Consider the following 15559-nt stretch of genomic DNA (forward strand, 5'->3'; position numbering starts at 1 on the left):
TATCTAGCGTGCAAATGCCGCTAGGGACGATGGAATGTCGACTATTGTGTTTTATTCTAACTAAATCAGTATTTTTTTTATTATGACAGGACAACTCTTGCCATCGTTGAAAAAGGCCATGATTCTTTGAGAATTCTCAACGCAATTTTCTTGCCCCCCTATAGCAAGAGCTGGGCGTCTGAGTCGGTCGTAAGTGTTGTACTGTAGTACAATACCATCGTTTGTCGTCAGGCAATTTCTGCGTATGCGCTATTCTGTCAGTTCAATTCAGTTCAGGTTCTTCACACGAGGGATGATCAATGAGTCCTAGGACTCACCAAGAAATAATGGTGCACAACTAATTTTTTGGGGCATAATTGTATTACAATATTAATAAGTCTTTTATCAATATCCACTAAACTTTAATTTATTGTCGTCATTACTTTCCAGTCAACGTCATTTTGAAAATATGTAGATACGTGTTGCGAGAGAAACAAGGATAAACCGTGAGCAGAGCTGTGTGGGTCATGTTCTTCTTGCCATGTAATCCACAAAGACATTGTCAAAATGTTTAATGAGGATTCCCTTCGTATTTCAACTCGATAGAATTGGGTATCTGACTTTCAGCAGAGCGAGTTGACCCGCGCACTTCAGGTCGCAGCTCAATTGTCCATATATGTCTTTCATTCTCACCTAACGTTACCGGATGTCGCCTACAAAGTAAGAAGTCTCTACCAGACTAACTACGGCGTCTATAGGGAGAATATTTGTCAGGGTTTCATGCATTGGAAGGCTAAATGTGATCTTCACCGTGGACTGACTCTACTGGCTAATTATTCCTTTTTCTGCTGAATTCTACGACCCATACGCCCGTAGGAGGGCCTGGTGGAGGCTACAAAGCAAGTACGGTAATTGAATTTTGTTAGAGATTATTTAAATACTTTATACTTATGCCCCGAGGTTTGAGTCGACGTTCACCTTGAGGCCCAGAACTTATTGATCACTCCTCGTACGTTATTTGATTCTTGAGATTATCGATATTTTTAGAATGCCGGCGTTGCAGACTGATTAGTTTGGCACCAGTGAAGACAGGTTGTCCTTATCTATGTTCTGCCTTGCTTGCAGGAAAACGTAATTTACGGGCAGCAGATCAAGACGTGATATCGCGAGATTTTGTTCTCGCGAGACTTTGCTCTCGCGATATTTCGACGAGGACGTGTATGTAATTGGAAAGCGGACCTTTAATAGATTGTGCTCGTATGTACCTCTGATTTTGAAGTGGTACATTATTTGTTGCGAGACTGCATAGAACCAACCGACCGACCGACCGACCGACCGACCGACCGACCGACCGACCGACCAACCAACCAACCAACCAACCAACCAACCAACCAACCAACCGACCAACCAACCGACCGACCAACCAGCTGGCAAGTTTTAGCTTGTACCATGTACCATTAAGGATTGACATACTGATACTGATACATTCGGGGTGTGTTCAGAGTGTACTTGAAAACGCGTGTTTAAACCGGGTCTAAATCACCCAATAAATTAATCTAATCAAAATGCGTTTCGTACACTCTTCTACACCATTGATTGCTGAATTTTACTAACATGACTGTACGGGCATCTGCGTGACCGTGCGGACGTTGACCCAGATATTATGTAAACCAATGGTGGGGTTCACCTTTGTCACTACCAAGGTATTGTAAAAATGGCCTCCGTCTACCTGAAAAGAGTGCCAGGGGTCGTGAAGTTTCTACTTCTTTATGTTGTAGGAACACCGTTTTTCTTCGTCCTGTCTGTCCTGGTCAGGGTGGCATGTCTCTTCCCACCTCTCAGACGACAAATTTTGTATTTTGTGGAACTGAAAGCAGAAAAGGAGGCCCCAGGAGTTTTCAAAACGCCTGAGCACCACCAAATACTTTTGTACGAGATCACAAGTTTTACTGCATGGAGAGAAAGGATCTCCCAGGATATGTTAAACCTGGAGGCTGAGGTGTTCCCGGGAGGCAAGGCCACCGACTCCTCCCTCGTCAGGCTGGACGGGAGCTCCTGCCGGCTGCTCCAGTTCGCCCGGGCGGCCCGCCCTCTGGTCATCAGCTTCGGCAGCAACACCTGACAACCGTTCCGGGCGAAGTTGGACATGGTCAAGCGGATCATGTGGGACTTCGCCACCGTGGCTGACTTCGTGGTGGTGTACGTGGCCGAGGCGCACCCCACGGACGGCTGGGTCATGAGCAGGAACATGGACATCGGGCAGCACCGGTGTCTGGAGGAGAGACTGGCGGCGGCGGAGATGCTGGCTCTGCACGACATCCCCTGTCCTGTCCTGGTGGACACCATGGACAACGCCGCGGTACGTGCCTACGCCGCAATGCCCGACAGGTGAGTTAAAAATTAGCGCGTGGTCACTTTGGTCGTAAGGCCAGGTTTTGTATCATTTTGTCATGGACATACTATGGTCTTGATTTTTCGGTGGTTTGGGTTTGGTACACCTGTCATTATGGTCTGGAACTGCAGGGGTGTTTTTGTTAAAATGTGTCGAGATGAAGAGCAGCAAAGGAACAGCAATTAATAGAAAGTGCCATCATTCTTTAGTGGTACATGTAAATGATGGGAATTTCGTACATGTGAGATGTGTAAATTTGTTTAAGAATTTACATAGCCACGCATAACTTATATAAACGTGGAAGCCATTTGTATAGTTATTAATGATGAAATGTTGACTTGACTTACATGTAATCCTCTTCGCCTTTCGGGAGCATAGGGCCTCAGTGATTTGTCTCCACCGCTTCCGGTCTCCGGCGGTCCTCTTTATAATGATGAAATGTTTAAGCATGGAATTCTGCCAACGGAAAGGACTCTCGCACATGCAATATATAGATGTGTGGTAGAGAATACCATGATCTACAACAGGTTTTGCTAGTTACAGCCTAATTTGCATAATAAACGAAAAAATACACACAAAAATCAAAATATGTCATCGAGGTTTGTGGTCTCCGAACTCTTGTTTTGTAACGTACGCTGGGCATATACAACTCTTACAGTTTTTCATAGACTTGTAGTTTACGACGTACGTTGAATTCAGCGCATTTCCATGTCCTCTATAGTGGGGTCATGCACATTTATAATGTATTATTATTAAACACAATAGTTACAATAATCCATAAAAATCTATTTATTGCTGCGAATATACGTGATATCTGCTAAGACACCAGAAAAATTCCTGCATTGATTTCTGGAGCATATATTTCTCTCTCAAGAAAGCTATGAGGTAAAAAATGGGATTATTTCATTGGTTACTCCCTCATATGTCTAGTCCCTAGCGCACTAGCGGTTGGTACTGGGCGCAAGTTAGATAAATAAACAACATTGACCCAGTGTGATTCAGCAACATGTGCTTAACACGTGTAGGGCTGTGCAAATACAATGTAGCACCTGTACCTAAGTATGTAATTGTTAAGGTACAGGTCCGGACCTAAACACCTGGTGCGCCTAGTCACCTAAACAGACTAAAACAATAGTGGACACTATTTTTATTAAACTACAGATAGGTAAATTGTGAGGAAAACCTGTAAATACTCGTACTTGTAGGCTGCCTAAATCGCGCTCCTAGCGGCCGGACAGACGGTTGCTGCCCCCGAGTGGGTCATTAACCCCGGCCAGCGAGATTTGTGTAAACACAGGCTACTCGTACTTGTAAAAACGTCTGAGTTTTAATAATAGGCAAATCCCTATGCAAAGAGTCAATCTACCACTAACAATTTGTCCAAACATGTTAAAGGGTTGAGTTTCATTTACAGACCTGTTCCCACACCGATGTATCTGTTCCTAAAATCAAAGTTTATAAGTACATTGTATTCTTGTGATTCTTTGTTCTAAGTGTGTTAGATAAATGACACACATGAAATTCTACACCTCTATAGGTCCTGTTAGATTTTAATGTTCATTGTTTCTGTCAAGTAATTAATAGTTATTATTATTGTTGTTGCTCGCAGGTTGTATATCGTGTTGGACGGCGTGTGTGTGTACAAGAGCGGCCCGGGCCCGTACGGATACCAACCAGACGAAGTTTGCGACTGGCTGCAGAAATTCTCTGGATAAACGGACGGACTGACAGTTTCTTCTGTTATGACGACTAAACGATTTTGTATATAAGATAAGTTCTTTCCACACATTCAGTCAATTCCAGCTGTCTCCATGAGATAGATGATGTAATGAACTCTCCTTGCCGCATGGCGGCGTTGCAGTGAAGGATGCGGTCCCAAACGTGACTGGGTTTATATCCCCCTCGTCCTTGTGTGTTTAACTTTAATCTTATCATTTGGCTCATATGTATCTCATTGCTACATCCTTATTGATGTTAAGTAGTGATATTTTCTTCATATAAGGAAATTTAAACCCTGATTCTAGTGATCTGATAAATTATAAGTCGTCTAAAATGCTCGTATATAACGATCTATTAGAACAGCACAAGTACCATAATAGTACATTGGTAAGACAGACAAATCATCATGTGTGTTTGAAAAATATGTTATGATTCAGCTTGAAACTGTACAGATTACATAACGTGAAGGAACCCGGCACGTCAACAGAATAGAAATCAAGGTGGGTACAAGGTAGGAGAGCATGATGGTCTCACTGGAAACGCCTAGGGCACTGGTGAGAACCTGAGAATGAGACCACCTGATGACTGACCTTGACTTCATTCTGTATTTCAGTTCAGCTGTGGAACCTGTCACTTATCACTTCTAGTTACAAACACTGATACGCCGATGCTGCAATAATACGACTGTGTGATGTCATTCTTTCTTTTGCGACAGCAAAGACACAATAAAACACGTCGACGCTAAATGTTACTACCTGAATTTTTCACTGTGCTACAGTATAGAAAATGCAATGTAAAATTGGGACACATTGGGTGTGTGTTGCTATTGATATAAAAATGATAAGTCTATAATAAGCCGTTGCAAATTCTTGGCCTAACGCTGATTATCCGTAACAGGAAAAAAGACCAACAAACAATGGGGAAGAATATAACATGTGACAACTCTGAATTCAATACAAACTCTAAATCTTAACTTGTTATGTTGGATTTTTTTTAAACAGTGGAAGACAAAATATCACACGTTTTCTGTAATGCATGGCTTTGGAGAGTGGTTTTTCTTTTTTTATAAGAATACACTTCTACAATAATGCATCTTGGACAAGTTGGGCCAAACTAGACTCAGCTTCTCGTCACACCAAAGAGCCATCGATGATTAATAACTTGTCATACCATAATTTATCACAATCTATCATGCAAATAAGGATATTATACTGGATTTGCCGCAGGTACGTGAATTGTATACATTAGCCTGGGTGCCAGCCTATGTTAGCTTGCAGGAGAGGATATAATAGCCTCGGTAAAATAACTAGGATGGCACCCGGGCTAGGTAAACATTGCTAGGATAGAAGAAACACAGCCGAGAAAGCAGAGCTTACATGGATTATTCGCGATGCACGTAAGGTGATGTTTGCATCTGGAAAGGGTCTTAAAGAATAAAACATTTATCCCAAAATACAAAGACGCGTTGTCATAGTTGGCCTTACGGCTGATATAGAAGTAAACCGTTAAAGTAGTAATAAGTGAATAATCAGTAAATGACAGTACAGCTTTGACATTGCTGAAAGTGGCCACCATTCAGTTTTTAGGGTCATTTTTGCCATTATCTGAACTGGATTTCCTTTCTCTATAACAAAACTGGGTGTCCGAGACAGTCATTACTGTCATAATTGTTTTAATACGGTATGACTCGATCGCTTGTCGTCATGGCTCAATCAAGACATAGCAAGCAGTGAGATATTCCCTGACAACTACATAGCTCACCGTAAAGATAGACAGACTGGCCCTGGAGGTGGTGTATTCCAGGTTAACAGGGATGATTTGATTGTCACACACAGGCCAGATCTAGACACAGACTGTGAGATCATTTGGACACAGACTCAACTAGCAGGAAAGAAACCACTAATGATTGGTACATACTATAGACCTCCATCGGACCAGGGCAATAGCCTGGATGAACTGGACAAGTCCATAAGTAAGATGGGACCTAAAATTAACTCTGACAACGTGATCATCCTTGGAGACTTTAACACACCTGGTATAAATTGGGATGCTAGCACTACAGATAACACTCAGAGCAATTCAGGACAGGCACAGAAGCTACTGCACTTAGTGGATAACCATGGGTTATTCCAAACAGTTCAAGAGCCCACTAGGAATGGTAATCTCTTGGACCTGGTCTTAGTTAATAACCCAAACATAATCGAAAAGACCACAGTAGTTCCTGGAATAAGTGACCACGACATGGTATTGGTGGATGTCAACCTTGCACCCAAACAGAACAGGAAACCCAAGAGAAAAGTGTACATTCGAACTAAAGCTGATGAACCGGCCATCAAGAGTGACCTAAGTGATTATGCAACGAACTTTAACAAACGAACCGAGGATATGTCCGTGACACAGAAGTGGGATGATTTTAAAGACAAAATAAAGCACACGATGAACTTGCACATCCCTAGTAAAACAACATCAAGCAGATACAACCTGCCTTGGTTCAACAGAAACCTAAGAAGGCATTGTCGTAAGAAACAACGTCTTTACAACAAAGCTAAGAGAACAGGGCGAGAGGAAGACATGAACAAATACAAGAGAGTTAAGAAGGGCGTACAGAAAAGCATAAGAGCAGCACATTCAAAATATGTGGCAGACATACTGGGGGAAGCCATAATTGACAAACCCAAAACATTCTGGTCATACATAAAAGGCCTAAGAAGAGACCTTGTCGGCGTAGCCCCTCTAAAGATTGGTAATTCCATTGTCAGTGATAGCGAGAAAAAAGCAGAGGCACTCAGTTCACAGTTTAAAAGTGTGTTCACAGAGGAAGACACAACAAACATGCCAACTCTCGGACAGCCCTGTACCCCTCCCATGGAACACATAGTGATTTCCCCTAATGGTGTCGAAAAAATGCTCCAAGGTCTCAATCCATCTAAAGCATCTGGTCCAGACCAAATACCTCCTTGGTTCCTCAAAATGACAGCCACCGAAATAGCACCTGTGTTAACCAATATTTTCCAACACTCGTTAGACACAGGAGAAATTCCCAAAGACTGGAGGGATGCAAATATATGTGCCATTTTTAAAAAGGGAGATAGAGCTGTCCCCGGCAACTACCGACCTGTATCACTGACCTGTATATCCTGCAAACTACTTGAACACATTATCCATAGTCATGTCATGAAACACTTAGAAAGTTTCAACATATTGACTGACTACCAACATGGATTCAGAGCAAAGCGATCCACAGAAACACAGCTTATATTGACAGCTCACGACATAGCTGGCGCACTGAACAGTAAAAAACAGGTAGATCTAGCAATTCTTGATTTTACTAAAGCTTTCGATAAAGTCCCACATAGCAGACTCATCACTAAACTAGAGCACTACGGAATTCAAGGCACCACACTAAATTGGTTGAAGGCTTTCTTGACCAATAGGGAACAGACGGTAGTGGTAGAAGGCAAGGCCTCAGCTCCAGTTAGAGTTGCGTCAGGCGTACCACAGGGAACTGTTCTGGGACCGTTACTCTTCCTCCTGTACATAAATGACTTACCAGACCAGCTTGATTCAAATGTTAGGTTATTTGCCGATGACTGCCTGTTATATATAGAGTTGTCCACACAGAGTGATTCACAGCTTTTGCAAGAAGATTTGAACACACTCGAGGAATGGCAAAGCAGATGGCTAATGCAGTTTAATCCGGAAAAATGTTACATCATGCATATAACAAACAAACGAAACCCAATTGTAACCACCTACCAGTTCTGTGGACAGGCTCTAGCAACAGCAAAGAGCCACCCGTACCTAGGCGTTACATTAACAACGGGGCTAAAGTGGAACACCCATATCAACAAAGTAACAACTAAGGCTAAACAGACATTGGGAGTGATCAAACGTAATTTGTGGGCATGCCCAGCAAAGGTAAAATCACTTGCATACAGGTCTCTAGTAAGACCAAACCTTGAATATGCTGCAACAGTTTGGGATCCATACACAAAGAAGGATATAGATAAACTCGAGAGGGTGCAGAACCAAGCTGCCAGATTCTGCACGAACAACTATGAAAGGGGCGCCAGTGTAACAAAAATGAAAGCAGACCTGCAATGGATGTCACTTGAGGAATGGAGAACAATGTCCAGACTTTGCATGATGTACAAGATGACTAATAAACTTGTGGACGTACCGACTGATAAGTATCTAATGCCAGCTCAGAAGAGGACCAGAAATAGTCATGCTTTTAAGTACCAGAGTTATCAGCCAAGGATTGACGTGTTCAAAAATTCGTATTTCCCGAGAACCATAGTAGAATGGAACTCGTTGTCATCAAGTACTGTAGGAGCTTCATCACTAAGTAGCTTTAAAGAACAGTTGCAGTCAGATATGCAAAGACTAGGTGTAACAGACCGTTCGGTGTAATATGACCAGCTGCTGTCGCGCCGCGTGCCTGCGAAGCTGGTGTGTTACGCCTGATGGCGGTTATACCGGCTATATAGATACAGATATAGATACAGATACAGACAATTTCTGCGCTGTTTTGTCAGTTAAGATTGGTCATACGCATCGCAAATGTGATTCGATTCTGTATAATCGATATCAATGTCAGCGTTGCAGACTGATTAATTCGGCACCAGTGAAGACAGGTTGTCCTGATCGTAAAAAAAAACGTAGTCTAGAGAGGCCAGATCAGACGTGATATCGCGAGATTTTGGTCACGCGACATTTCGACGGGGACTTGTCACGATTGGTAAACAGGCCTTGAGTATAGCTCATAATCTTGTTAACCTCTGATATTGAAGCGATGAATAATTTGTTGTGAGACTGAAGAGAGCATTTTCATTCATGCACCGTTAACTGCCAAGCGCATCTTGCGACAGTAATGACCACCGACAAGGATCTAAGACGGCATATTCCGTAAAGACAGCAGAATGTTGTACGAGATATGTACGACTATATCCCATTTTGCAATCGATGAATATGACCGTACCCTAACCCACGCTTGAAAATTAGTAGCAGGTTGTTAGGGTGATTATAGTGACGCCACGCGGTCAAAAGATTCAATACGGCGTTTCATAAGTATTTGATATTTACATGACCGCACGGACATCCATGCGACCGTACGGACGTATAACGTAACATGACCAATTAAAGTCCGATTTATTCAAAACGTATTTATCTTAAAACCGCGCGGACAGAGCCAAATTTCAAACCCATGGGCAGAAATATCAGCTCTTCTAAAAAGAAAATGCATGGTCTGTAAGTTTTTCTCCGCCTGTTTAACACCGTGCGAGTATGTATTTATACTGAGGTATACGATGAAGAATTGTGCTAGGGTAACCCATTATCGTCCACTTCTGAATCTTTTCCCTTCTAGCGCTATGCTTGAAGAACATAGACCAGAAAAAAATGCACAGTAACTGTCCAAAGTAGTCTGCAGACAAATGATAGTAAAGTCACCATGTCTGTCCGGCCACTTGCTTAACGCGATGGAAAAAAAGATGTTATCTGTAAATTTCCCCCACATACGCGGCACGTGGCGTTCACGTGGTAAACGCATGGTCATTATGTTTTGCTGTGCAAAAATTAAAGAGATGGCTAGGGATAATACTTTTGATGTTCTTTATTGCTCATGAGAACAGGCTTTGGCATATATAATACACCGCGACATGTGGACATGAGCCAAACCGGACGTAAATAGGTTCTGCACGTAAATAGGTCATGTTACGTTACATAAGTGACCCGGACACTATATAAACCAATGGTGAGGTTCCCCTTTGTTATTTCATACTCAGTAAAAATGGCCTCCACCTACCTGAAACGAGCGCAGGGGAGAGTAGAGTTCCTGGTGCGTTATGTCTTAGGAGCACCATTTTACTTCGTTCTGTTCGCCTTGGCCAGGGCAGCATGGCTCTTCCCACCTCTCAGACGACAAATTTTGTTACAAATGGAGGAAATATTCAAGAAGGTGGCCCCTGGAGTTTACAAAACTGACGAGGACTACCAGCAACTTTTCTATGAGTTGACGAGTTTTGCCTCGTGGAGAGGAAGGATCTCGGCGCAGGTGTTAAACATGGAGGCTGAGGTGTTTTCAGGAGGCAAGGCCACCGACTCCTCCCTCGTCAGGCTTGACGGGAGCTCCTGCCGGCTGCTCCAGTTCGCCCGGGCGGCCCGCCCCCTGGTCATCAGCTTCGGCAGCAACACCTGACAACCGTTCCGGGCGAAGTTGGACATGGTCAAGCGGATCATGTCGGACTTCGCCACCGTGGCTGACTTCGTGGTGGTGTACGTGGCCGAGGCGCACCCCACGGACGGCTGGGTCATGAGCAGGAACATGGACATCGGGCAGCACCGGAGTCTGGAGGAGAGACTGGCGGCGGCGGAGATGCTGGCTCTGCACGACCTCCCCTGTCCTGTCCTGGTGGACACCATGGACAACGCCACGGTATGCGCCTACGCCGCAATGCCAGACAGGTGAGGCCGTCGTACGAGTTTGATCGCTGCAATCGTACCACAAAGCACCGTCCCCTCAACAGTTAGTTCTGAAATTTATGACATAAATCCCCTACAGTATTCTACTGATCAGAATCACTGTGCCATTTTTGAAAGACTTATAGTTTTTATGACATTCTGTATTGGTTAATTTCTGGTGCTCACACATATTGCCCTCGCAAGAAGACTATGAGCCCATACCGTTACGTACCGGTTGGTACTTGTGCATATGTCTGATCAAGGACATTATATAGGTCTCGGGACTGATAGGCAAACAGACTGAATGATTCAGCAATATGTGCTAATTACGTGTGCGTAGGGCTGTGAACCTTGTGCTTGGAACAGACCTGAACGTCTGTTGTAGCTGTATATTTAAAGAACAAACTGAAATATTAGTGGATATCATTTCTTAAAGATAGGAAATCTGCCAATTTGAAAATCTACCAAGTAGTTAATACAAATGTACATGAAATCCTCAAAGATAACAAGTTGCAACCAAAAAGTTATTAACTACTTGTACAAATTTTGCCAAACGAGTAAAATCCTGACTTGAACACATGTACCTAAGGCCGCACAAAAGGACATGGCACACAAGGCTGAAATATACATGTATATGCATTTCCTCCGTCACCCTTTGAGGCAGTACATTGACTTGCGCATTTCAAGGCCTTTCTCCTGTTTACCCAAGGCATGACCTAGATATGTCAATCACCTTTCCCATTGCACAGCTACCTAGCCTGTACTAGCTGTGTACTTGAAACAAGTCAGGCTGCCAATATTTCACTACAAAAAGTTATTAACTTCGTGTTTAACTCAACGTTACAAGTTTGTCTGGCCAAGCGAGTTAACCCTATCTAGACCGGGCTTTTTTCAGACTTCTTGGACAGGGGGGGGGGGGGCTCTTTCGACCCCCCTTCATAACTTCCGAACGGTATACTCTATTATCACCAAATTTGCAGGGAGTAATGTTTACGTGAAGTTTTATTATTCATGTAATTTTGGTGACGTTATGACGTAATATGACGTAATTATGACGTCATCGATGTGATTTTATTGGCTAAATAGGGAATTCCCATAACATCTATAAGCATTAGTCAAAATAGTGCTTATTATTAATTTAAAGGTATGCCGAGACATTTGACTTTAGTGGTGACTAAGTTGACGTCAAAATGACGTCGAAGAATGACGTCATGTGTTGTTAGCGACCCCCTGGGATCCGCCATCTTGGATCGGCCATTTTGAAATTTCTTAGAATACATTTTTTCCATTTATGACAATTTTTCCATTTATTTATCAAAATAGACTAAAAACATTATTCTGAATGTTTTTGGTTAAGAAAATTCCAGGTTGTGACGAATTTAAAGGCGAAAAAGCCTATTTATACCGAAAATGTCAATCTTGTCCGTCATCTTGGATTTTGAGCGATGACGTCATCAAATTAGCATAATTTATGAATATTGAATCATGACAATTACATTGAATCATATATGATGTTGTAAATGTAGGAAACTAGTGTGGTTGAGCAAGAAAACATTGGAAACAACTATGTTTAAATCGACATTAGTGAAATTTGCATAAAATGCCTCTTAAGAAACGCGTTTCCATGGCAACACGAAAAATGATAAACTTATACTTTTATGATAATATTGTTGCCAACTAAATTTAGGGACAAGTCACAAAGTTTGGTTGTCCTACCATACGTTGATTGACAATTATACGATGTCAAAGTTGGCGCGGGCACTTTTAGCCCCCCCTCCCCCGGTCTAGATAGGGTTAAATCCAAGTCCAGACCTTTACACACAAAAAGTCATGTACCTAAGGCCCCCATTCTACTAGACGGCGACGTCGTTGGGACGTCGCTGTGACTTAAATTTGATTTTTGTAAAAATATAAAATAACTGAAAAGGCAGCAAAACGTACAAAGCGTTAGAATTTTTTTTAAACTTTGAAATTCGTTGAGAACTCTTCCAAATTTTAGGTCGCACTACGGTCGCAGTGACGTTGCCAACCTAGTGGAATGGGAATGGAAACAGCTGTACCTTTACCATTAGCTGGATTTATTTATTTTAGGTACAGGGAAGGGACCGGTTAATGGACATGCGCACAAAGCCCAGTTTGCATGTCCACCTTATTTTTTGGTTATTATTTTTGAGAATTTTTTCCTGCTGAAATATTTGGTCAATTTTGGCCAGTCGGAATGGTTTTTCCTCTACTAGACCAGTGTTTCCCAGCTGCAGGGGGTAAGATCAGTGTGATACGTTCAAACAGGTCTAGTGCGTTAAATGCAGGGGTCGAACCCCGGCTTTTTCCAAAAACGGCAACTAGACATGTTTAGCTGTCCAGTTAAGTGTACTTTGAAGCCTGTTTTTGCTCCTTGTTTCGTACATAATCTTATGGACGTCTGTTCAGCTAGTCCTTCCCCTACTCAGTCGTTACTGGCGTTACTGTGCTTGTTGGTCCGAATAAGTAACAAACGTAACTTTCATGGATTTATAATTTTTCGAATCTATGTGTGTTGTTTGATGTCATGGTTGATTGTTTCTGTCATGCTGCACGCAGGTTGTACATCGTGTTGGACGGCGTGTGTGTTTACAAGGGAGCCCCGGGCCCGGATGGATACAAACCAGAAGAAGTTCGCGACTGGCTCCAGAAATTTTCTGGATAAAGTGGATTCAGATTCCTTAGTTGATATGAGAAAACAATTCTGTATACAAGTTAAACCCTTTAATTCCACACATGTACAACCTATCAATCTTATAGCAATACAAGTTAATTATTTTCTACATATGTACAACCAGTCAATTAAAGCTGCGATCATAAGGGTGTAATAAATTCTGCTACTCCGGGCCGCATGGTGGCGTTGCAGCTGCAAGAAGGATGCGGTCCCTCTTGAACGTAACTGATTCTATACCCCCGATCGTTTTTGTTTAACACTGATACATGGTAAACTTCAGTCTATTCATTGGTAACATCTGTATCTGTTTGCTGCACCCTTATGGATGTTCATCAGTAAGTTTTTTTGTCAACAAGGAGGACGTTTAAGCGATGATCCTTTAGGCCTTATATAGTAATCATATAAGTTATAGTTGTCTCAAATGCTCGTATGTAATGTTCCGAATAGAACAGCACAAACATTTTCATAGTCAACACGATTATCATAACAATCCATTCGCAAGAAAGACGTACAAATATTTGGAATAGATTGCTTAATTTAGGTTGGAATTGATTTAGTAATTCAGACGTGTACAGATGATATCGTGTGGCAATTCAGCATGTAAGCAGAATAGAAGTCAAGGTGGGTACAAGGTGAGAGAGCATGATGGTCTCACCGGAAACGCCTTAGGGCACTGGTGAAAACCTGAGAACGAGACCACCTAAATACTCACACTGACTTCGTTCTGTATTTCAGTTCGAACTGTGGACTTTGATTTGAGGTAAACATTAGGGAGAAGTCAATGTGGGTACAAGGTGAGAGAGCATGATGGTCTCATCGGAAACGCCTTAGGGCACTGGTGAGAACCTGATAACAATACCACCTGAATACTCATACTGACTTCTTTCTGTATTTCAGTGCGATCTGTGGACTTTGATTTGAGATAAGTACATGTAAGTAGGGAGAAGTCAATGTGGGTACAAGGTGAGAGAGCATGATGGTCTCACCGGAAATGCCTTAGGGCACTGGTGAGAACCTGAGAACGAGACCACCTGAATACTCACACTGATTTCTCTCTGTATTTAAGTTCAGCTGTGAACTTTGATCTGAAATGAACGATAGTGAGAATGTATGTCAGTTTTGCAGAGTGATTAGTTCAGCATCAGTGGATGATAGGCCGTCCTTATCTGCGCACTGTCTGAGGAAAATATCCTTGATGATGGACAGATCAGATGTTATGATCTCGCGAGATTTCTTTCAAGAGATTTCGCGAGACTTCTGACGCGAGGCGTGTTTGTAGCTCGTGCTTTTTTTATCAAAACTTTATTAATTCACCTCCAATGAATGCAGAATTATTGGCGCAAGAATGCAGAGAGAATAATTCTTGGTGTAATTATAGTAAAGTGAATCTAACAAGGATAACATAAGACACCATCAACTACTCTACAACAATTACTTACGTTAACAAAGGAATTCTAGAAAAGAGAATCACAACGAGTCTGGATTGAAAAGTCTCATTTTGTCGACATGGCTGTGTTGAACTCATTTCTCGAGTACAGATACAGAAATCTTAAGAGTGGTATTTCATAGATTACGAATAATTAGGACATTATGAACAAATGCAATACACTGCTCTCCTTGACATCTTACAAAAGTATGGGGAGAAGACTAAACGTCATGCCAGGTCGCAAGGTTTGGAGGTCAGAGGTCAGACCCCTCTTTTGTACAGTGTTTTGAAAGATTGTATAGACGAGCCGGTTCTTACATGTAATGGGGGTTAATTCATCACCATACATCTATAAGAAAAATCATCTATAACCACAGCAAGGCCATGTCCACTCATAAAAGGTAAAGGAAGTCCCATAGCCTTTTTGAGGCCATAGGGGCAGTGGGTTGTTGATTCACTGTGTCTAGGGCATGGTGTTGAAATGCCCATCTCTCTCCTTCCACCGCCTTCTAACTTCCCATCGATGTCAGGCACTCATTTTTACACCTTGGTGGAATAAGGAAAGATGTGTAAAGTGCCTTTCCTAAGGTCACAGGCCAGGAACGCCAGGATTCGAACCCGTGTCCTCTTGATCTCGAGCCCGCTAGCATAGCCACTCGGCTATTCGATGCCAAATTTAATACATTACGGGATTTTTGTGTATCAAAACCAGCCAACCAGTTACAACTCTTCCATACCATTGACCGTTCACCTTTTATTTTTTTATTTTTTTATTCAGAAAACAAGATACACATGGACATGGACATAGCGGCGCCACACTCAAGTACATAGACTTATTTTACAGCGCCCCAAAAAACTAAATAAGAATAGACAGGGACATTGACAA

General features: G+C 42.3%; 2 pseudogenes; both read left to right on the top strand.

The window, feature by feature from the left end:
- The first annotated feature begins 1585 nt into the window (after positions 1-1585).
- LOC136437456 (type I iodothyronine deiodinase-like) lies at positions 1586-4798 on the top strand (annotated as a pseudogene).
- Positions 4799-9863: 5065 nt separating this feature from the next.
- Positions 9864-13771, top strand: LOC136437455 (type I iodothyronine deiodinase-like; annotated as a pseudogene).
- The last annotated feature ends 1788 nt before the right edge of the window (positions 13772-15559 follow it).

Source organism: Branchiostoma lanceolatum, chromosome 6 (assembly GCF_035083965.1).
Source record: "Branchiostoma lanceolatum isolate klBraLanc5 chromosome 6, klBraLanc5.hap2, whole genome shotgun sequence".
In the NCBI taxonomy this organism is placed as follows: Eukaryota; Metazoa; Chordata; class Leptocardii; order Amphioxiformes; family Branchiostomatidae; genus Branchiostoma; species Branchiostoma lanceolatum.